At 36.0% G+C, this 25370-nt stretch overlaps 1 protein-coding gene across 1 annotated transcript in view; it reads left to right on the plus strand.

Annotated features, from left to right (window-relative positions):
• Positions 1-25370, plus strand: part of LOC138703748 (clarin-3-like) — a 51069-nt gene that overhangs the window by 16032 nt on the left and 9667 nt on the right. The window lies entirely within an intron of this gene.

Here is a 25370-nt window from a genome sequence, read left to right on the forward strand (position 1 = left end):
ATCCATAATATTCCTCGATTTTCATACTGTACCTAAACATGGTGCTTACCGATTGCAGGGGACTTGTTCCGCGTGTTTAAGTAGATAAACATTGCCTTTCTCCTATATCACGGAGCAGTATATGTATGATACACTTCAAACTTAAAGTTTTCTTATATGTGTGAACTCTAGAACATTTTATTCCTGAGGTGAAGGAAAATAAATGTTAGTTAAAAGTTACATTTAGTAAATAGGCCTAAATAATATATACATTTAATTTTTATTTTCCTGTAATTGTGACAAATAAACGCCTTACCACTGTAACAAAATTCGTTTTAACGCTTATTAAGAGAAGAGATTGTAGCAAATCATGTAGGTTTATTATTTTTTTCAGAGGATTTTCAACTGCCAGTGGATACTCTCATAATTTTAGTCAGTTATTTAACGATGCCGAATCAACTATTATGTTAATTAGCGTCGATAAAATTGGTGATAGTGAGATCGTATGTCGCGAGCTGAGGACGAGGATTCGCCTTACAGTTCGGAAAGAACTGAAAAAATCCCATCCAGGTAGTCAACCCATGTGGGAATTGAACCCACACTACAGAGCATAGCTTAGAATCAGCAGGTAAATGCGCCGGTGGCTACTCTGAGCATAGAAGAACCTAAACAAAACAAAACAAAAGAAATAATTACAATTTTATAAATTCGACCAACGATTAAACTGTTACGCAAAACTCTTCTCTCATAAAACTGCAGTATTATTTCTCATTAAAACACATGCTTTGCTATGTACATAGCACACCCTATTCTATGGAATTTTAACGTGATGTCCACAGGGGGCCTTGGCACGCTTTCGTGCGTTGCTGGGAATAACTTGGAAGGTCGTAACACGTGAGGAATTACTAATTGTTGTAACCAGTGCCATTTTTTACGCTCTTTATATTGTTTAAAATTAATTTCATTCTGGTGTAATTATGACGGTATAAATGTAAATAATGTCATGTTAATGAAACAACGAATGATAATTTTCAAAAGTAAGATATGCTTCAAAATATCAATACTTTTGTTAATTTATTATTATCTAAGTTATTTTAAGAATAAAACAGTTGCTTGATTAAAGAGAAATTGTTTTGTTAAAAATATTGTATTTTTCGTAAATGTTATGTGTTTGGTATATTTTTCTAGCACAAATAATCTTGAATTCTGTAAAGGATAGTTCTGAGTATGTGGTGAAATGTTTGGTACATTGTGCATAATTTATCCATATGATGAATTTACATAGAACTGCTCAAATCATACACTTTTTTTTTAATAAATCCATATCCAGAAATCCGAAATTACAGAAAACTACTATTACTAACACAGTCACCAAAAGTATTGCACGAAATTGTTAGACAGGTTAAAGAAGTGAGCAGGTACATTATCCAACACGCATAGGATGCTTTATGGTCTCATAATAGCGCAGTCACGGAATATATTCAGATAACGTTCATCAACAACTGCAATAGCTTTCGATACTTCATCTTAAATCTCTGACCATCAACAATACATTATGAAGGCACACCGGATTCACTTCAGTTTCAGCTGCTTGCATTTAGAACAGCAGATCAATTTTATATGGATATAAAACGAATTAGGTTCTTCAAATTTTGTTACAGGCTTATCACAGTGCCAGTGCCAGTTTGGATTTTTTTTTATTTTAGTAGGTTATTTTACGACGCTTTATCAACAGCGTTGGTTATTTAGCGTCTGAATGAGATGAAGGTGATAATGACGCCGGGGTCCAACACCGTAAGTTACCCAGCATTTTCTCATATTGGGTTGAGGGAAAACCCCGGAAAAAACCTCAACCAGGTAAATTGTCCCGACCGGGAATCGAACCCGGGCCACCTGGTTTCGCGGCTAGACGTGCTAACCGTTACTCCACAGTCGTGGACGCCAGTTTGGATGTAAATTATCTTTGTTGCCCAGAAGTTCATGCATTTGAATAATTTTTCCTAGAGGGCATAACTATAGTCTATTGAAGAGTTCGCGGGAAAAACGATGAATATCACATTTCTGTTAAGGATTAGATAATGATCTAATTGAGTCTATAACTGCTGCTATAATTGCTGTTTCTATAGAAAATAAAGGAAAGGATTACTGTATTCGTGGTGATAATTCTCCTTTTTACCATTTTTCATAAGAACAACATTAAATTTCGTAGTGATCCATTGAATTAGATAATGACATCAACCTTAACAAAACTGTGACATTCATCGTTTTTCCCGCGAACTCTTCATATGCTTACAATTATCTGTACGAATTATCAATTTTTGAGTTTATTAAACATGGTTTTATGCTTGTTTATGTAACTAAGACTATGTCTGTAGTTAACTTTTCTTTCTTTTGTCGTCAAGTTTCAGCTCCTTTTTGTTTATCTTCTTTTCCTGCCGATTTTACATTCAAATGCTGTAGAGGAGAGTATATAATTTTGACCAATACTAGACAAGCACAAATTGCTTGCCTCTCTGGTCTTGTGGTGAGCACGGCACATGACCACCACTGAGACAACACAGGACAGCACATGAAAGGGCAAACACCCAGTTCCGTGGACTAAAGATAAATCTTTTCCATTGCCCATGCCGGAAATCGAACCATGACGGGCCACTTGAATGGGAAAATTGTACTATCCACAGAGCCAAGGCGGCGGACGCCAATACCGTTCTCCAACCAGGAGATCAACCGTGAAAGGAATGTGCTTACTATTGCATCTATTGGAGCGAAGTAGATAGATAATATTACCGTTATAACGTCAGTTTAAAAATCATGCGCTCTCCTGCATATGTTATTTCCTTTATGGAGGGATTAAAAGACCAGGAGATTAACAGTGATCTAATTTTATAACTAGGGTAGCATAAAAATGTTTATGCTCGACCATGCCGAAATGTAGTAATTATACACCTGGTAGTAGCCCTTTAATGCACCTCATTAAAGTACACCTATTCATTATAATTCAGTTGTTCAGTGTTCAGCCAATGACAAATCACCTTTGTACCGTTATAAACCCGCCAGTATCGATTATTCTCGGATATGCAATCGAAAAACAATTAGCGAAAAGTCACGGAGGCTGGAAATCCAATAATGTCGCAGAAGGTTATGTTCTGTTACTATAATAATTAGCGTTAATTGTAAATAATATTCAAATAAATTAAATTTGTCATCTCGTTTTTCAATTCTAAATCAATTTCCAGGTTATATCAAGACTAATGTTCTCTAGGTCATATCAAGGTCAATGATATTCGTGCCTCGAAAAAATCAATACTTTCGCGTCTGCGCACATCTCACAATTCAGGTCAGTTTCATTCGTCACTACATAACCATAACATGAAAACTTATGAATAATTTCAAGTTAGAGATATGGTCGAGCATAAAAAGTCGTATGAAACTTGCCTGTAATGGTAATTAAGACGCTCGTATGAAAATTATGAAACTCGCTTGCACTCGTTTCATAAACAAACATACTCGCGTCTTAATTACTGTCATTATAGGTTCGTTGCATAATGTACTATTATATCAGTGTTATGGTTTGTGCTTTGAGAGATAGCCAATAGATATTCGAGTACCCACGTGTGTGACCTTATGACATCTTATGATATCAACATTCATTCACAGCATCACCCCCTTCGTTTCAGTCCCTGGAGACTTTCTCGTGGTTGGAGTACAGTAGTTACACTTAGCTGAAAGACAGCACGAAGCCAAGTACAAAAATGTTAGACCTAATTTAGGTTTGGAATCATTCAGGCGTGTACAGTTAAGTAAGATAGAGTGATGGTTTCCGTATATACAGCCGTAGGGTGTCGTAGCTGAAAAAAATACCCGATTTTGTGAAGTAATTGAGGAAATTCAGTACATTAAATCCTGTCATCTCAAGTGCTCCGCTTGACTGAGACTTTTCTTCAAACCAGACTTTTTTTTAAACGAGGAACCTGAGGTGATGGGTTCATCATACAATCCGGTAAAGTAGCTTCCTCTTTCTGCACCAGTAATACGGTGCCAGCGAATAATGGACGAAGAAGGCTGATGACAAAAAGTGAGTACTACAAAAAAGAACAAAACACGTCTCAATACAGTCTTTGACCACCAGAAATATCAGTTTACAACACCGATTTTCGAACCAAGTCATGGCTAACCGACGCTATCCGTTCGACTGGATGAAATAGGAAATATTATCATAGATTCTTACTGGAATGTGAACGTCTTCTCAGATTCGAACCTCGGTCTTCAGCCCATAAAACTACCGGGTGTAGAAGAAGTGGAAATAGAACGAGATGTTTGATATGCTCCACTTGTGTCGTTTCCTGGTCCAGTGCTGCCAACGTCACACTTTCCTGATTATCAACTCGGCTTTTTGAGAGAAGGTTACCGACAGCGACTATGTGCCACTTACCAAAGTAACATCTACATGTGGCAGCAGCAATTCAACATGGGATTCAAGCGGAATGACTAGCTTGTAGTGAGTTTTCTTACGCTCCCATGGAAACGGGACTGGTCCCGCGTGTAAAGTAGTGCCATCGTGACACGTGAAGGTGACGGTCATACCTAGGTTACCAAAGGCGGTGACAGGTCGAGAGCTTGCAATGCCCGCACACATGAAATGTCGAACAGATCAAATGACTGTCCAAGGGGAATCTTTTCCCTTAAAACGAAGCCCTGTGTTGAAGAGATGAAGTCTATAATGAAGGTGAAAGGGAAGGTAGAAAATTTCTCCTCTTAGTACAGTTTTCAAATAAAACCACAATTATGCCATTCTCATTATCTGAAAAATGTAACAAACCTCCTACATCTATATCAAGTACTAGCCGTACCCGTGCGCTCCGCTGCACCTGTTAGAAATAAATATAAAGTAATTACATAATTAAAATAGGACGTTTGATCCAGGAAACATTTGTGTTTGATAGAAGGATAAATCGTTTAATATGTTACTTAATTTAAATTGTATTTAAATAATTAAAATGCGATCATTTTGGTCCAGAGAGCACTCAGAAGTTACTGTAATAACATTATAGCATTATGTCCATCTAGAGAAACTACACTTTCCAATGATGAAATAATAATTAATTATACAAATCGGTTAATTTAGCTTCCGATATTATTTCATACAAACACATAAACATTGTCTGTAGGCTAAGTTTAATAGCTTTCGATTGTTGCTGTCCAAGGCCCCTTTTTCGCTTGTTGCTGTCCAAGGCCCCTTATAGATGAAGTCATTTGTTATTTCATTGCACCGTCTTAGATGGCGTTATTTTAATTTTAAAACTTATTTATCTCATTAAATATCAGTCCTATCAAAATGTTGTAAAGAATAAAACTTATCGGAAATCATTTTTAAAGAAACTTTGTTATGTAATATTTTTCACAAAAATCAATAATAAGCGAGATATTTCGATTTATTTAATTCAGGCCCCCTTATAACCCCCCTTTTAAATAATGTATTTTGAATGCCATATAGCCTAAAATCTAAGTTACAACGAACTTAATATATATTCCAATTTTCATATAAATCGGTTCAGTCATTATCGCGTGAAAAGGTAACAAACATACAGACAGACATACAAACAAAAATTTCAAAAATGCGATTTTCGGTTTCAGGGTGGTTAATTATATAGGCTATGTTAGGATCAATTATTTTTTAAAAATCGAAAATTACCAGAAAAATTTCGGCTACAGATTTATTATTAGCATAGATTAAATTACATAATTCTGATTGTTACCTTATACAGTGTAAATGTCCGATTATTAAAGAGTCCGCTGAAGTTAAATATTTAGGCATAATTTTCGATAATCGTTTAAAATGGAACCAACACATTAATTACCTTTGTAATAAATTACGTAAAATAGTATATTATTTTGTTTTATTGAGGAATTACTTGTCAATAAGTTTATTACGCACAATGCATTTAACTTTATTTCAATCGGTAATTATGTATGGAATTATAGGATGGGGTAGCTCATTTAAATCCAATTTTAATGCACTTAATTTATTACAGAAGAAAATAATTAAAATATGTCTTCATAAACCTACTGATTTTCCATCTCAAAATTTGTTTCTAGACTTTAATGTACTTAACGTAAGACAAATTTATTATATTGTAATAATAAAATTCATACATAAAAATCGAAATAATTTTGAATTGTATTCTCATAGTTATGAAAACTAAAGGTATGAATTCTTTAAGATTGTTTGAACCAAAATGCAACACTGTCACAGTATTTAATCATAGTAGTAATTTAGGCCCAAGAATATATAACAAATTTAAATTTAAATATCCTAATCTTGTCAATTCTATTAGGTCTAGTATTAAATTTAAAAAGTTATGTATGGATTTTATAAAAATTGAAAAATTATAAATTTAAATTTATATACTATAATTGCATAGTAGACATAAGACAAATTGTATTATATACTTATTAATTCAGAATTGTATAAATATGCAGGAGATCTATTTCAAGAAAGATTACTAAGATTTCTAAACAGAATATATCTGACTGCCACTTTACCGGAAGAATGGAAAAATAGTGTAATTATTCCCATATATAAAACAGGAGATAAACAGAATGTTGAAAACTATAGAGGGATTAGTATCCTCAACACATGTTATAAGATATTTAGTAGGATTTTAAATGAAAAATTAAAAAAACATGCTGAAACTTTCCTTCTGGAGTGTCAAAATGGCTTTAGAAAAGGAAGATCATGTGTAGATCCATTATTTAGTATCAAACTATTGTTGGAAAAAAGAAGAGAATTTAATTTAGAAACCCATATAGCTTTTATTGATTTTGTGAAAGCTTTTGATAAAGTCCGAAGAGACCTTTTATTCGACATATTACAAGAAAAAAATATTCCAAATTTGCTATTCCAAAATATAATAGAAATCTACACGGACAGCAAAATAAGTGTCAAAATAAATAACTGTATATCCGAAAGAAAATTAGTTAATAATGGAGTTCGACAAGGTTGTCCACTATCACCAACTTTATTTAATATTTATATAAATGAAATTATTTTAAAATGGAACCAAATCTACACATCAGGAATCAAAATAACCAGTGCTCTAACATTAAATACCTTACTCTATGCCGATGATCAAGTCATAATTTCCAATTCAGAGGATAATTTACAAAGAGGATTGTATACATTAAATAAAATATTAAAAGATTTTGGGATGGAAATTTCAGCACAAAAATCAAAAGTAATGGCATTTTTAGGACAAGACCCAGTGAGAAGTAAGATAATACACAATAACCAATGCCTCGAACAAGTGCAAAATTTCAATTATCTGGGTTGTGAAATATCTTATCAAAATGAAAAAGATGTGAACAAGAAAATTACCAAATTTACACAAATTCTAGGAATAATAAACAATACATTAAAAGCTAAATTAGTACAAAAATCTACAAGAATAAAAATATATAATACACTAGCATTACCCACCCTTTTATACGGAAGCGAGATTTGGACATTAAAGAAAAAAGACATGAACAGAATCAAAGCAACGGAAATGAAATTTTTCAGGAGAACAGCAGGATATACTCTTTTAGACCGAAAAAGGAATGAAGAAATTTTAGAACAATTAGAAGTAGAGTCAGTAGAAGAAAAAATCAGCAGATACAAATTCAATTGGCTAGATCATGTAAGAAGAATGGAAAATTCAAGAATCCCAAAAATTATGATGCAATATAAACCTAGAGGACATCGTCGACCAGGAAGACCGTTAAGAAGACTGCTAGATGGGGCCGAAACAGGTCTACAGAGGCCTAATTCGTGAAGGATGATGATGATGATGATGATGACTTATTAATTTCAATTCAGGAATCCGCCCCTGAGCACGAGTTCTACTCTTTCAGGGGCGAGCTAAAATTTTTCTGTATATATTATATTTTATATTATAATTATTAGCAAAATAATAAATAAATTAATTAATTAATTAATTAATTAAATAAAATTACGTCAGGAAGAAAAATGCTATGTCAACTACCAATACTTTAGTATCATTTGCCTCCTTGAAACGCGCCAGTGGTAGTAATCCAGTCGTTCTAATTTTACTATTTTATCCAAAAATGCTAGCTATAGCACGATTGTCTATGGTTAAGATGCTGTACAAGTCTGGGAAGCAGCAATGAAGAAGAGAAAAACTGTGCTATAACTTACGTAACTTTCATCGCATAGATCCGGTTTAGCATTTCACAACAATTCTCGTCATTGTTCTGTCTGCTAGTCTACGATCAATAATTAATCTTTGGTTTCTGATGTCGCAGGAAAGAGGCACGAAATAGAATGTTTTATTCAACCTGCTGGATCCAAAGCACACTAGTCTGCCGCATCACAGATAATTTACATCATGGTAACAAGACAGTATTGTACCACATTGTACTGTAGTTACTTATACCATCTGTGCCAGAAAGAAGAGAACCCCGTTTACAACAACAATAATAATAATAATAATAATAATAATAATAATAATAATAATCTATACCCTTCAGTAACAACGGTCCTTAAAGTATCAAAATATTTGCTTTTCTCCCCAAGGTGTGCTATAAGGCATATATTAGTACTCACTTACTTACTTACTGGCTTTTAAGGAACCCGGAGGTTCATTGCCGCCCTCACTAAGCCCGCCATCGGTCCCTATCCTGAGCAAGATTAATCCGGTCTCTACCATCATATCCCATCTCCCTCAAATCCATTTTAATATTATCTTCCCATCTACGTCTCGGCCTCCCTAAAGGTCTTTTTCCCTCCGGCCTCCCAACTAACACTCTATATGTATTTCTGGATTCGCCCATACGTGCTACATGCCCTGCCCATCTCAAACGTCTGGATTTAATATTCCTAATTACGTCAGGTGAAGAATACAATGCGTGCAGCTCTGCGTTGTGTAACTTTCTCCATTCTCCTGTAACTTCATCCCTCTTAGCCCCAAATATTTTCCTAAGCACCTTATTCTCAAACACACTTAATCTCTGTTCCTCTCTCAAAGTGGGAGTCCAAGATTCACGGCCATACAGAAGAACCGGTAAAATAACTGTTTTATAAATTCTAACTTTCAGATTTTTTGACAGCAGACTAGATGACAAAAGCTTCTCAACCGAATAATAACAGGCATTTCCCATATTTATTCTGCGTTTAATTTCCTCCCGAGTGTAATTTATATTTGTTACTGTTGCTCCAAGATATTTGAATTTTTCCACCTCTTCGAAGTATAAATCTCCAATTTTTATAGTTCCATTTCGTACAATATTCTGGTCACGAGACATAATCATATACTTAGTCTTTTCGGGATTTACTTCCAATCCTATCGCTTTACTTGCTTCAAGTAGAATTTCCATGTTTTCCCTAATCGTTTGTGGATTTTCTCCTAACATATTCACGTCATCCGCATAGACAAGCAGCTGATGTAACTCATTCAATTCAAACCCTCTGTGTTATCCTGAACTTTCCTAATGGCATACTCTAGAGCGAAGTTAAAAAGAAATGGTGATAGTGCATCTCCCTGCTTTAGCCCACAGTGAATTGGAAAAGCATCAGATAAAAACTGGCCTATAAGGCATACTGTATATTAGTATATTTTAAAAATGAAATGATGCCACTTCTAACAATCCTGCACGTAGTATTTTTTCATCTGTTTTCTCCTTCCTTCAAGGAGTTACGTACAGCTTACAGCAGTAAAATTTTTTGGAAATATTCAACATTTTTTCCCACCATTACTGTATCTTGTACAATAATGAAAATTGGTATGTGTAAAATACTGTCCTTCTGCTATATGACAAAAAATATTTTTACGATTTAAAAAAGTTATTTATATTTATTTTCTTCAAATTCAAAATGTTGGCAGTTCACTGTGCAGTGATGAAGCGCTTCCCTCATAACTCATAAACTTGTTAACTTTTCCACGTTCTCTCTTTTTTATTTTATTGCTGAAATTCATGTTTCTTTCAACTACATTCCTTAATAAATAATATATATTTTTTATTTTGTGTTAGAAGAAAATACTGATATTTGACCATTTTTTAAAATGATTTTATTTTTTATCAGACAATCTATCAAAGGTAGAGAAGTGATCTTGCATCACATTGTAGATATGACATGCATAAATACACACAAAAAAAATCATCACAAAATGTTGGATAGTGTTTTGAGTTATGTGGGAAATGCTTCATCACTGCACAGTGAACTGAATTTTGAAAAAAAAAATGCAAATAATTTTTTTTTAATTGTAAAAATATTTTTTTTCATATAGCAGAAGGACAGTATTTTACACATACTAATTTTCATCATTGTACCATAAACAGTAATGGAGGAAAAAATTTGTGTTGAATATTTCCAAAATTTTACTGCTGTAAGCTGTACCTAACCCCTTAAACAATGTTGCCACACGAGAAGAGTGACAACACCGTGAGTGAAGATCTTCACACATGTCTGTTCGTCCAACTGTTATTGATATTAACTAAATTGTTATTATTATTATTAGTATTATTATTATTATTACTACTACTACTACTACTACTACTACTACTACTACTACTACTACTACTACTACTATTACTGTTTATGCGGATGACGTGAATATGTTACGAGAAAATTTACAAACTACGAGTATTAGGGAAAACATGGAAATTCTACTTGAAGCAAGTAAAGAGATAGGTTTGGAAGTAAATCCCGAAAAGACAAAGTATATGGTTATGTCTCGTGACCAGAATATTGTACGAAATGGAAATACAAAAATTGGAGATTTATCCTTTGAAGACGTGGAAAAATTCAAATATCTTCAAGCAACAGTAACAAATATAAATGATACTCGGGAGGAAATTAAACGCAGAATAAATATGGAAAATTCGGTTGAGAAGCTTTTATCATCCAGTCTGCTGTCAAAAAATCTGAAAGTTAGAATTTATAAAACAGTTATATTATCGGTTCTTCTGTATGGTTGTGAAACTTGGACTCTCACTTGGAACAGAGGTTAAAGTTGTTCGAGAATAAGGTGCTTAGGAAAATATTTCGGGTTAAGCGGGGTGAAGTTACAGGAGAATGGAGTAAGTTACACAACACAGAACTGCACGCATTGTATTCTTCACGTGACATAATTAGGAACATTAAATCCAGACGTTTGAGATGGGCAGGGCATGTAGCACGTATGGGCGAATCCAGAAATGTACTCGTATATAAAGTGTTAGTTGGGAGACCGGAGGGAAAAAGTCCTTTGGGAAGGCCGAGACGTAGATGGGAGGATAATATTAAAATGGATTTGAGGAAAATGGGATATGATTGTAGAGACTGGATTAATCTTGCTCAGGATAGGGACAATGGCGGGCTTATGTGAGGGCGGCAATGAACCTCCGGGTTCCTTAAAAGCCATAAGTAAGTAAGCAATTATTATTATTATTATTATTATTATTATTATTACTATTATTATTATTATTATTATTATTATTATTATTATTATTATTATTATTATTATTCCACACGCTTCCAAACTTACTTTTCTCCTCCTAATGAATGTATACTGAAAAATTACAACTCCCCACTCAATTAATTAAGAAATGTGGTAGCTGATCTACGGAGCCTCGGTTTTCGCGTATACATTCAGGGACTTCTAGGTGATCTAATTTCGGCCTTATTTCACTCAAAGGGCACTTTCCTTGACTAGTGTGGATTGTGATACTATTATCTACGTAACGACCAACACCTTAGGTGATCTTAATCTGCCGCTGCAAAACCTTGCTCCCGATGGCGCCCTGCGAAATTTCCTACCCACTTTAAAGTGGTACCTAATATGTAACGTACGTCTTTCGACTTTTCCCCTTCAAAATTTTTCTAGATTCTAGTGGAGTTGCGATGTACCGAGTGAGACAAGTGGCCTACTGGCTTGGAGCTCATACTTTCTTCCTGCAGCCCTAAATCCTCTCGCAACGAGTGCTCGCGTTCCTTTTAGTTGTTTCCTTCCATCATATCCTCCTCCTCATCATCATCATCATCATCATCATCATCATCTTCATTAGCTGATCTCTGGTCAGCCCGAGACAATGACTTCAGGAAATATTTGTCGCTCTGATCGTACTTTGACTTATGAAAAGAAGGTCGTGTTGCGCATGCGTGAAGGAAGTAACCAGACCGTGTGACTCTTCATTGGATTGACAATGGAGGCAGCAATATCACATAGGTTGAGCTATCAAACCTCACAAGTTCAACCCGCTAGATTACCGGTAATTAATTTTCGAAGAAACGGCAATGTTCATCACGTACTCAGTGTTTGATTTCTTCAAAATTAGGCCAACTCTAATTGTCATTCCTATGAAATTAATGTCTGAGCGTTTAGGCCTACAATATGTAATATTGTACTACAGATAAACACTGTACTGTATATGCTTAGAAATTCTACAATTTCACAGGCTTTGTACTAACATTAACATTACCTTCTATTTTCTTCGTTACATTTCTGCAGTGCTTGGGAAAAGTGACACAAGTCAGTTTCCACAAACCTTTTTTGATAATTTATTGACAACTTACGGAACATCTCCTCGCTTGGAAAAAAATACATAGGTATTCCTCCCATTACAATAATTCATACATAAAAAAATCAAATCGACATACACCAGTGTAAGTTGTCAATAAATTATCAAAAAAGGTTTGTGGAAACTGACTTATGTCACTTTTCCCGAGCACTGCAGATTTAATGTTACATTTTATTTTATTTTATTGGGTTATTTTACGACGCTGTATCAACATCTCAGGTTATTTAGCGTCTGAATGAAATGAAGGTGACAATGCCGGTGAAATGAGTCCGGGGTCCTGCACCGAAAGTTACCCAGCATTTTCTCGTATTGGGTTGAGAGAAAACCCCGGGAAAAACCTCAACCAGGTAACTTGCCCCGACCCGGATTTGAACCCGGGCCACCTGGTTTCGCGGCCAGACGCGCTGACGTTACTCTACAGGTGTGGACTTAATGTTAGATAAGTAGCGTATCGTACATCAATTAATGCATGTCAAGTGGGAGCTAGCTCTTTCGGTAACTACATACGTACATACATACATACATACAGTCCACACCTGTGGAGTAAACAGCGAAACCAGGTGGCCCGGGTTCGATTCCCGGTCGGGGCAAGTTACCTGGTTGAGGTTTTTTCCAGAGTTTTTCCTCAGCTCATTACGAGCAAATGTTGGGTAACTATCGGTGCTGGAGTCCGGACTCATTTAACCGGCATTATCACCTTTTCCTCATTCAGACGCTAAATAATCTAAGATGTTGATAAAGCGTCGTAAAATAACCTACTAAAAAAATACGTAGGCCTACATACATCCGTTTTAAGAATATTTTTATTCACCATGGGTATTATTCTCATAAACGTATATTTTTACTTCAGAACGTTCTGTGTTGTGTTGTGTCCCTAATATTTTCACGCAATAATGAAATAATTCTGGTCGGATAGGATATACAATAGGCCTATAATTAATAATTTTATAAAAGTAAATCACCAAATTTTTCAACCAACAGGCGCCACTGCATATTAGTAACACTGGTGTACGGTACTGTATTTCAATGTCTTTGAAAGAATGGAAAAACTAAATTCTATAATAAATTATTTTAGGGCCTAAATGAATTCTTATTAGAATATACTTCATAATTAAGAGTAAATTTAATGTAAGTAATAAAATGGAGACTGCTATTTAGGACGCGATGTTCGTGACTCCCCAAGTCCATTCTCTGTATTTGCAGATTCCCACGCAGTCACCTGTTTGTTCATCGTGAAAGCGATGTATTGTTGTCACTTTCCAGACGCAGTGTCCTCAAGATGACGGTCAGATGTACGTAATTTGCTTAGACAGAGAAACTCTTCACTTTCCTTATTTGTTTATTTAATTAACTATTATCTACATATTGGATTTCTCTTGTTTGCGAACTGGAAAGTATGCACACTTCTGTTTGTGTATCTGAAAAAAATCTCAGACTAACTATTGCAATATGTTTCTTGTCACATACCAGTATTTGTTGTATAATTATGTTCGTATTTCGATAATAATTAACAATTACCATGCTTTAAAACGAGTTTTAGTTTCAATATTACATTCTGTATATACGCAGTTTTAAAATTTGGTATGCCTAATCTGTAAGAACTAACAGTAAGTTTGCTGCACAGAACAACAAAATAAAATCTGCTGTGATTATTTTTATGTGGAAAAAATTCCGGCGAAATCCAGAACGTACAGAAGGCTTACATTATAAACAAGAGAAGATCCCTCGGAATGGACAAAAGCATTTATCTTTTTTTATTAATGTGGAGGACAAAACTGATTCGATAAACGATTCGCGAAACAATATATTACCGGTATATTAGAGTTACGTCCTCTGTACTTTCGATATCTCGATATTTACGAGTATCAAGAGTGATCGATACTTTTGGGGAAATGAGTCGATACCTTTTTTAAAGATTTCTCTTTTTCTTTTCCTTCCATTTATTTTTTTCCGCCATTCAAAATAGTTTGTAACAGTAGGTTATGCCGAACACATAACTAACGCTAACCACACATACAATAACATAAATACAGACATGAAAATCCTACACATACAACCCAAAAACCAAAAACTCAACGCACTAGAACAATATGAAATATACAGACACACTAAAACACACCCTGATCAAATTCTCAACACACAGATCAATTTCAGAACACACACATTATTTGACACCACATTTCAACACTTTTCAACAATCGAACGCACCCACACAACAGGCAGCGAAGTTCGAGATGACGCCGAGATCTGGTAGGCTCTGAGGATGGTGTGAAGAAGCACCGAAACAGCTGTAAGCCGCACATGCTTACATAATTAACACGAGTAAGATCACCATTTAATCAATTATTTATATTCAAGTGTTAAGAGTAGTGTACGAAAGATTCAACATGTTTTATTAATAATTTGGCGACAAAGTTAGCGATTTTTATGTTGAGTTATTTTAACAATTTTTAGTAAGATGTATTTGGAAACATTTTTAACTTGACAATATTTGGGCATTTTTAATATTATTATAGAGAAAGTATTTTTCTTCGTACAATTTCAAACTCTATAAGAACAACCCTGCACAACGTATCATGACATCTTGGGTAATCCAATGCTTTATCTTTCCTTGGCGCTGTTAAATGGTGCAATATAAATTTTTGAGTTGAGGTGTACCAGTACAAATATTTTGCAGGGGCTAACTCTAATAATTTTCTGTGTTTGCTATGGCCATACTCCCTCTTTCCTATTCGAATGCCGAGGTAGAACGCCTGTTCTAACTTAATGAAACTAAAACTACGCAACAGAATTCTTGTCAAAAAAGCTAGTGCTATACGCCTAAATGATTATGTCTCGTGACCAGAATATTGTACGAAATGGAACTATAAAAATTGGAGATTTATCCTTCGAAGAGGTGGAAAGATTCAAATATCTTGGAGCAACAGTAACAAATATAAATGACACTCGGGAGGAAATTAAACGCAGAATAAATATGGGAAATGCCTGTTATTATTCGGTTGAGAAGCTTTTGTCATCCAGTCTGCTGTCAAAAAATCTGAAAGTTAGAATTTATAAAACAGTTATATTACCGGTTGTTCTGTAGGGTTGTGAAACTTGGACTCTCACTTTGACAGAGGAACAGAGATTAAGGAGTTTTGAGAACAAGGTTCTTAGAAAAATATTTGGGGCTATGAGGGATGAAGTTACAGGAGAATGGAGAAAGTTACACAACGCAGAGCTGCACGCATTGTATTCTTCATCTGACATAATTAGGAACATTAAATCCAGACGTTTGAGATGGGCAGGGCATGTAGCACGTATGGGCGAAACCAGAAATGCATATAGAGTGTTAGTTGGCAGGCCGGAGGGAAAAAGACCTTTAGGGAGGCCGAGACGTAGATGGGAAGATAATATTAAAATGGATTTGAGGGAGGTGGGATATGATGATAGAGACTGGATTAATCTTGCTCAGGATAGGGACCAATGGCGGGCTTATGTGAGGGCGGCAATGAACCTCCGGGTTCCTTAAACGCCAGTAAGTAAGTAAGGTTATAAAATAATCATCACATCTAGATTCAAAAGCTTTCAATAGCCTCAGTCTTGGTTTTAGGAAAGCTTTCAGTGACGGTGCGTAAGAGAATTTCCTAGGGAAATACAGATATATTGTAAAAGGTTTAGTATTGCCATCGTCCGTCCAGAATAATTCGTGTCAATTATAGTAATATCATTAAGGAAAACGTCCCGAGAGGGGAAACGTGAGAATGAGAGCGCGAGATGTGGGAGAGAGAGCACTGTCTTCTTCTCCTCGAGAAGGCTTTTGAACACATATAGGTCATAGGTCATCTCAAATATTTCATTGCATTCAAGGAACGAGAGTCTAACTCTGTGATCGGTCAGACTGCAGACTACAGCTTTTTAGGAATTTGCGATGAAGACTAGATTTACTACAGTGTGTTAAAGAAGTCACTTGCCAAATGGGGAAAACCATAATATTTTGAAATGACAAAGATAATAAGAACCACGACAGAGCAACAAGAACCACGGCAAGGGCAACGATCATGATGATTAAGATAAGGACCACGACATTGACTAAGTTGCTTACTGTGGTCCAAGTCGTGATCCTTGTTGTAGTTCATATCATAGTGTTTTTTTTTAATGTGTCCCTTTTTTATTCAGTATGCTCCATTGCAGTAATGCAATACTACACACATTTGTTGCTACACTGTTTTTACATTCTGTCTGAACTTAAAAACTAATAGTAAACTATTTACAATATTTACAAGGATGTAAAGTCAGCTGACTGAATACAGTTTATGAATTATTTAAAATTATTAATACTAATACTATTTTAACTGGAGTAGTATTTTCACTATTTACAATATAATACACTGCCATGAAATCTATTGACTTAATAAAGGTGGTGAATTGCTTATAATTATTTTAACATATCTAACTACTACTACTACTGAATACTAATACTAATACTAATTTTAAGTAGAGTAGTTTTTTCACTATTTATAATATTTACAGTGATGTGAAATCTATTGACTGAACGAAGTTTCTGAATTTTTTATAGTGTTTTAACAATAGTTTCTCATGTGACACTGGCCATCTATCTTGATTTCTATATATTCCCTTCTTCAGTATATCTCTTTGTTTATTCAATTTGACACACGAGTATATTAGGTGATCTATCGTTTGTACATCATGAAGGCATGAACACGTTGAGTCGTCTTTGATCCCGAAACGGTGTAGGTATGCCTTGGTTTTTCCATGGCCTGAGATCATAGCGGTTACTTCTGTCATCATAGTGCTTGTCGTGATCCTTATCGTGGTCCTTGTCATTAACCTTATCGTTGAGCTTTTCGTGGTCCCTGTTGTCTTTGTCATGGTCATTATTACGATCCTTGTTGTTTTTGTACTGGCCCTTGTTGTCTTTGTCATGGTCCTTATCGTAGTCGTGGCCTTTGTCGTGATTCTTATCGTGGTCCTTGTCATTAACATTATCGTTGAGCTTGTCGTGGTCCTTGTTGTCTTTGTCATGGTCATTATTACGATCCTTGTTGTTTTTGTACTGGCCCTTGTTGTCTTTGTCATGGTCCTTATCGTAGTCGTGGCCTTCGTCGTGATTCTTATCGTGGTCTTTATCATGATCCTTGCCATTGTTCTTGTCGTGGTCCATGCTGTGATCCTTCTCGTTATCCTTGTTATTGTCATTTTTGTCTCTGTCGTGGTTCTTGTTGTCTTTGTCATGGTCTTGCATTTGTCATTTCAAAATAATGATTTCTCCCTTTGACATGTGTCCTTTTTGTTACACGGTGCCTTCCATACTTTCATAAGCAATAAAAGAGCATGCACGCAAATAGAGACCTAAATCAGAAATAGACAAACAATTGATATTTCACACTGGTGTGTACTTTGGGGTAGGATTCAGTGGCGGTTCCTCGGGGGAGGGAAGGGAGGAACGTCCTCCTCACATTTTTCTTCTTTTGAATGTAAATACTAAATGAAATATATGCTTTGAAATTCGAGGAAGATCCGATAATTTTTAAGTTCACAGCTATAAGAAAACCTCGGTTCATCGAGTTTTTAACGACGCGCACTCATATGCTACTAGAAAACTGTGAGAAAGATGCGAGATTGTTTGTGTGGAGGAATGTCAATCCACTAGCGGCCAAAGAAAGAAGCAGAGTTTTAAAGCAAGTAAATGAACGGAGAGGGAGGAGATCCTCCTCTGAATCAGTGCATGGGCGGGAAATAGAAACCGACTGTTCTTGCAGCAAGCTCGCTATCGCTACCATCTAACGATGCTGCATTCAACCGGACTATAACACATCTAGGAGGAGACACAATAAAAACAGTTTTAACGCAAAACTATGAAAGACACCATATATATTTTTTTTTTTAATTATAGATCAAAATATATTATTCATTGCACTTTATAAAAGCTACTAGTCATGGCTTGAAACTTTCGAGGATATCTGAAAGTTGAAGTTGGATTTATATAAAACAAAGAGGAAGTAGTTCTACATTAGTATCGCAGATCTTTTTGGTCCCTGAAATTCACTTCCATTCATTGTCTACTAGACAGGACAACAGCCAAGTTGTCAGTTTTGCACAAATATCTTTGAAATTGAAAGTACTGCAAACTACATTATTTTTAACAAAAAAATTAATCGGCCACCGGCAGCTTTGAACAATAATGGTAGTATGACTTTACAAGAACTGACATTCTTCAAAAGCATGTGATACTGAACTTGTAAAATGTACATGTGACAACACAGACCACGTGGGTGGGTGCAGTTTTCTCGCTTTTCTAACAGATTATTTCTCATTCTCATTTCCGTAAAACGGTTTCGGTTATATGTTAGTAGCTGGTCTCTTCCAACACGTGTGATGCTGTAGTGTGCTCGAAAAATGCTACGAGGTTGTGAATTTCCTTGTAATTGTTAATTTGTGCAATTATTCAACAATGAATGGAAGTGAAAACATATTATATCTTTGACAATTTAGGAAACTCAGTTTACAAAAACAGATTATTGCTATACAAAAGGGAGGAAGGCCAACCCCAACACTACCTGGTCTTACATGTATGCATGTAGGCTAATTTGTAGCATGTTTTTCTCAAGAAGGTGTAATTTTGCGCTGTTAGCTTCTTTACTCCTCTTAAGAAATATGCAGGAGCCGCCACTGGTAGGATTGCGACAAAAGTGGAAGGTGGATGAAAATACGCATGCGAGGCTAGACGACTTTCTGCATGGCTAAGACTATTATAACTTTATAAGACGTATGAATGAATTCCAAATATGTAACTAAAATTAGCAAGGTTCAGTATTCCCCATAAAAAAATTATATGTACCGGTACCTAGGAATTAGGAATTCCTTGCCTGCTTCTAATATAAGATGTGGCCAATAAGGCGCGGAATATTGGCAAAGAGTTCTTAAGATCAGACGACTTGACGCTGCAAGCAACTGCAACCTCTCTTATTAAAGTACCATTGTTATTCCGAATACGATACTAACCGAAAGGAGGAGGAAAATGTAATTAATTAATATTCCCAACAAACACACTTACTTCTAAACTCGTAGTATCGAGTATCGAAACTCTAAAACAAGTATCAATATCGAGAAATTATTATATCGACCCATCTCTAATAGGCTATCTAGGCTACAAAGGGGTACTAATATATTGGACCTTCGTTATAAGCCTAAATAAAAAAAAAATACAAATTGTGTCCTGCGTTCTGCATCGTGACTTAAAAAAAATTGTCAGATAAAAAATTCAATTTCGATAAAATTACGTACCGGTCGGTGCTAACGTACCTATTTTTTTAAATAATGTTCGCCAAGGAAATTTATGTAGATCTGGTGGGTACATTGAGGGATCATTCTCCTACGTACTGTACGCCACCATAAAGAGTTGGATTGCGGAATTTAGGAGAGGAAGAGCGGAGATAAAAAATGAAAACTGTGTTGGAAGGTCTGTTTATGTGATCTCCATAAAATATCAATGCCCAGCATGACATAAATGGGCTCAAACGTAGGTATTTATTGAGTCGTGGCTGTGAGATTGTAACACTTTAAACAAACTGTTTTACTGGTCTTGTCTTCTCTTATCTAATGAAAAGTCCGTTTGAAATACCAATTGCTATGAAGATTTAAATAATATTTATAAGGCAGCCAAGAAACATAACTATTTTTGTAACCATATAATATTTGAAAAAACGACTAAAAATGTTCGGGGAAACTCCAAGGAGAGCCACCGGCGTAACTCGGTCGGCTAAGATGCTTGCTTGCCGATCCAGAGTTGCAATCGGGCGTGGATTCGATTCCCGCTTGCGCTGATTACCTGGTTAGGATTTTTTCGAGGTTTTCCCCAACCGTAAGGTAAATGTCAGGTAATCTACGGCGAATCCTCGGCCTCATCTCGCCAAATATCATTTCACTATCACCAACTTCATCAACGCTAAATAACCCCGTAGTTGATACGGCGTCGTTATATAACCAAGTAAAAAAACTCCAAGGATAGTAAACGTGAGTTTATTAATTTTATTTTTACTGCATAGTCCTAAACTAAGTTTATGAAAACACTTTTCAGTGTGTCGATGTTTTACTAGGTACGTAATATACTTGTAAATTTGTATTCGCAAGGAAGATATGGGCAGTGTTTATACTACATGATACAATTGTATTCGGTATATACGCTATGCTGGATACAGATATGGGAAATTCCATTTTCAAACTATATTAACTGGGTTACATACCCCAGTCTGAAAACCAGGCTACGCCACTGTATTTATCAGAGACTGAAAATGTTCTATGAACGTGTCTTTCACGTATTACATCATGATTTCGGTATGAGGAAATTATCTGCGATTACGACAGACTCAGAGTGACAAGTGCCGCCACTTTGAAGAAAATTCTTCAAACTTTTAGTTCGTATTGTAACAGAACTATGGACGAAACATGAATCCAACATTACGATACAGAATCACAAGCCCAATCAAAAGAATGGAAATATTCAGGTTCTCCTCAACCAACGGAATTTCACATTTAAAAGTCCGTAGGAAAGGTTCTTGCATTAGTAGTTTTTTTTTTGGGGGGGGGGAGGGACAAAGACGGAATAATTATGACAGACTACTTAGAACAAGGGAGAATATTATTTGTTATTATTAACTGAGCTTTGATAAAAGATTGTGGAGAAACGTCGTGATAAAACGTGCTGTTCCTGCAATACAATGCACCTGTTCACAAGTCGCTGACTGTGCTGCAGAACATTGATGAAGTTGGTTTTGAACTAAGGACTATCCCCCACAGGGCCGGATTTAAGTATAGTGCCGCCCCTAGGCAGTGCTATAATTTACAACCCCCCCCCCAACTTCCACAAACAAGTTATAAGCAGCTATTATACAGGTCATGGCATCTGAAGTCTGAATAGTGTAATATGTAGCTAGTCTGCGATATATGCAATGGAGGGGGAAAGAAACTGGCCACCCTACCCCATTATCTCCTGGCTTAGTTGCCTCATAAGTGGTGCCTTCTTGGTATCACTTGTGAGGTCCATACCTCTCTTCGGACAGTTGAGTAAACAACAACATAAGGTCATGTTTAGTTTAAATTAGTTTTAAATGAAATGTTACAATTCAGAAAACAATAAATTACTGGAATCAAAATACAGTCAACTCCGGATATAGTGAACCTCGGCGGACTTGCATATTTCGTTCACTATATCCGAAGTGTCTGTCCTCTAACCTTAAATGACAGAAATGAATGAAATTGTGAACAAGAAAATAAAATATTTCAATTTTGTGGAATGGATTACACTGTATACTGTTACTCGCAGTTAATTTACTTAAACTATGCTGTCGACCCACGTCCGCTTGGGAAAGATCACGTTCATTTTCACTTATAATATTCACCTTATCTTCCAAAGAAAACACTTTACGCTTCGACATTTTTATACAGTACATTCACTGATGGAAACTAGATCAGGCAGAAATGACAAACACTGTTATGGTATGACTGCGTACTCAGCCTTGGAATTTCCCAGGTCACTTAATGGAAACCGAGAGAGGGTTGATGGAGTTTGAAAGCCATCTAAATCTTACCTTCATTTGTGCTCTGGATATAATGTCCGTCCCCTTTTAATAAAAGAAGGCAATTTCATTTTCCGTTGTTTTGATGCTATCAGTCATAATGAAAATGTTTCTGATAACCCTTTGACGTTGGAGGATTAGAAATAAGAACAGAATGTCAACCCTTCGACGGCGGAGTCAGGCAAGGTCGTCACGTATTGCCTGGATTTACAGTACAGCTCATTGTCTACGAATCACTAATCCTACCTTTGTCCTTAGACTAAAGGAGTAAGAAACTTAGAATGTTGTTCTCAACACATTCTTTCAATTTTATACAAGGTCTGACGTCAAATGAGAATTTGTCAGGACACAATGTTCACTATAACCGAAGCGAGGGTTCACTATAAACGGAAATATTAATGTACTTTTTAATATGCGGGTCAGGACCAACGACTTAGGTTCACTATAGCCGAATGTTCACCATAACCGAGTTCACTATATCCAGAGTTGACTGTACATGCATCTTCCTTGTAAATTATAAAGATTTCCTTCGCACTTCCTTCACTGAGAAAACATTGTTGATGTCATCAAAGTCCATCTAACGAAGCAAATCAGACTCAATGCAAAGAAACAAATCCAAACTTATTTACTGTTGAAACAAAACTGATATGTGAAAGGCAGGCTGTGGTTTATTTTTAAGCATTGGTTTTGTTGGTGGTATAATTATTATGAGTATTTCCTACTTCGATAGGAAGTAGGCCTATAACGTAAACTGAAAAATAATCTCCAACTCTTAACGGGATAAACCTTTCATATCGCATTATAGTGCACATACTGAAAAGTGATTAAATAGTACTGTTGACGATATACAGAATGGCGCAGATACAAAAAGTAGCCCGTGCTAGTATAGAGTAAATACAGGCGCGAAGTGCTGAAAAGGACTCACCTTTTATAGAAGATGTTGAAAGTAGCTCACTGCAGCATCAATACACAGTTGTGCACGTCTAATCATGTTCAGATACACTCCCACAGATACATTTTGCACAGATCTCGTAGCGCGTCACATTTTAACCAAATCCTGTATTGCTCTCTTTCCCAGCTGTTGTCCTCTACCCGGAAACTTGTCCTGAAAATTTCGCGGGTTTCGTTAATCGAACCTGTTCTCACATACACTAATGCCAACAATCGATTACCGGCATTGCATAAAATTGTCCATTGCTGTAACTGTTTATTCATTTCGTTAGGATACGATACGATAGAATACGATAATGGCATTTCAAGCAGTCAAAATATCGCATTCGCATTCAAACGGTAGGAGGGCTACTTTTATCTGCACGACCCAGTATACTGGAAATGTAACTGAGAGTTGTGTTACTATTCATAGCGATAAATAAGAAACATACATCCAGTTTGATTTTCAACAATGCACTCTTGTTTATACAAGCAATTTCATAGTATAATAACGTGATACCGATATTACAATATAATTATACAGTTGCACTCTTTCCTTTTACTCTCGCCGCGACAGCGACTTCCTACTTTCAGAAGGTGTTCAAGAACAAACTTCAGAAAAAATTTATCAAGTGTTTTAAAAACAAATTTCACTCTAAAATGAAAATGGAAAAAAAAAAAGGAAATAAAAAAAGAAAAAGAGAAAGAAAAATGCCGCCCCCCCCTAGAAATTACCGCCCTAGGCAACTGCCTAGGTTTCCTATGCCTAAATCCGGCACTGATCCCCCATATTCGCACAATTTAGATCCTTCAGACTACCGTTTATTCCAGAAATAAAAAAGAAACATTGAAAGGAAAGAAGTTCTAATTAAATGAAGTAGTAATAAGTATCATACTCTGGAAGGGTGGTTTTTTGACCAAGACAATTTCTTTTATATGCTTAGAATTGTATGACCTTTGTGCTAAGTGTACAGAGTTAAAAGGTGTTATGGTACAGATTATCCAATTTTTTCCATTAACGGTTTAGTCCACCCCCTTCATTGCCGCAGATAATAGAGGTTCTACTATATCTTAAAAGAGGGAAATTGAAGTGATATGTTTTCACGTTCTCATTATAGAATGTATTGAGAAAATATTGTGATTGGAGTACATCTTAAATATCCCATATAACGAAAAAAATATTTTGTAATATACACTCAGGGACAAAAAAAACCGGACACTTCTATATTTGCTTGCATTTTGTTGCCAATTATTTCAAAATGAAACAAAACCCATTTAAATAAAATAATGTTTCATTTAGCACCTTATACGACAACATTTGAAAAAAAAAAAATCTCTGATGAGAAAATTTACAAAAAATTACAAAGGGCGTATAACTATGGCATCGTTTGGTCTAACTGTTTTTTTCATTTTATGGTGCCTTAAACATTAAAAACTCTTTTTAGTAACGGGTATTACCCCCTCTGGCTTGAATAACTGCATCCATACGTCTTTGCATGCTCTCAATTTGGTTAGCAATGTCTTCTTGACGAATAAGTTCCCATTCTTCGCAAAGTGCTCGCCTCAACTCTTGTAACGATTCTGGTCTCGGTCGTCTATTCTTAACACGCCGTCCCAGCATGTCCCACACGTGTTCAATTGGGTTCATGTCTGGACTCCTTGCTGGCCATGGAAGAACATGGATTCCCACTTCTTGGAGATAATCTCCGACTGCATGGGCAATATGCGGCCGTGCATCATCATGCATTAAAACAAAATTATCGCCTACAAATTGGCCAAATGGCACAACATGATCAGCCAAACATTAATTTATATACCTATCAGCTGTTAGTCTTCCATTTTCAACAAAAACCAACACTGTACGAGCATTCGTACACACTCCTGCCCAAACCATCACTCCGCCACCTCCATACGGTACATTTTCGGAAATGCAACACTGTGAAAATCGTTCTCCCCTCCTTCTCCAAACTCTTTCACGTCCATCAGGTGAGCACAGATTGAAACGGGACTCATCGGTGATCAGAACACAGCTCCACTGTCCATTTCTCCAATCCCTGTGATCATTTGCAAAACACAGTCGTTCAACTCGATGCATCCTGAGAAGTCTGAGACCAGTTGCAGGTCTACTTGATATCAGTCCACTTGCTTTCAACCTCCTTCTAACTGCTTTGGCCGAAATTGGGCGTCCATGCATGTTAACAAATTGCTGGGCTACACTAGTAGCTGGCAGGTTGCGTTCCCTAAGAACTCTTAACACCATATACCTGTCTTCATTTGGATTTGTAGCTCTTGGACGACCCGAACCTGGTCTTCTGGTATATTCTAGGG

This window comes from Periplaneta americana, chromosome 7, assembly GCF_040183065.1.
Source record: "Periplaneta americana isolate PAMFEO1 chromosome 7, P.americana_PAMFEO1_priV1, whole genome shotgun sequence".
Classification (NCBI taxonomy): Eukaryota; Metazoa; Arthropoda; class Insecta; order Blattodea; family Blattidae; genus Periplaneta; species Periplaneta americana.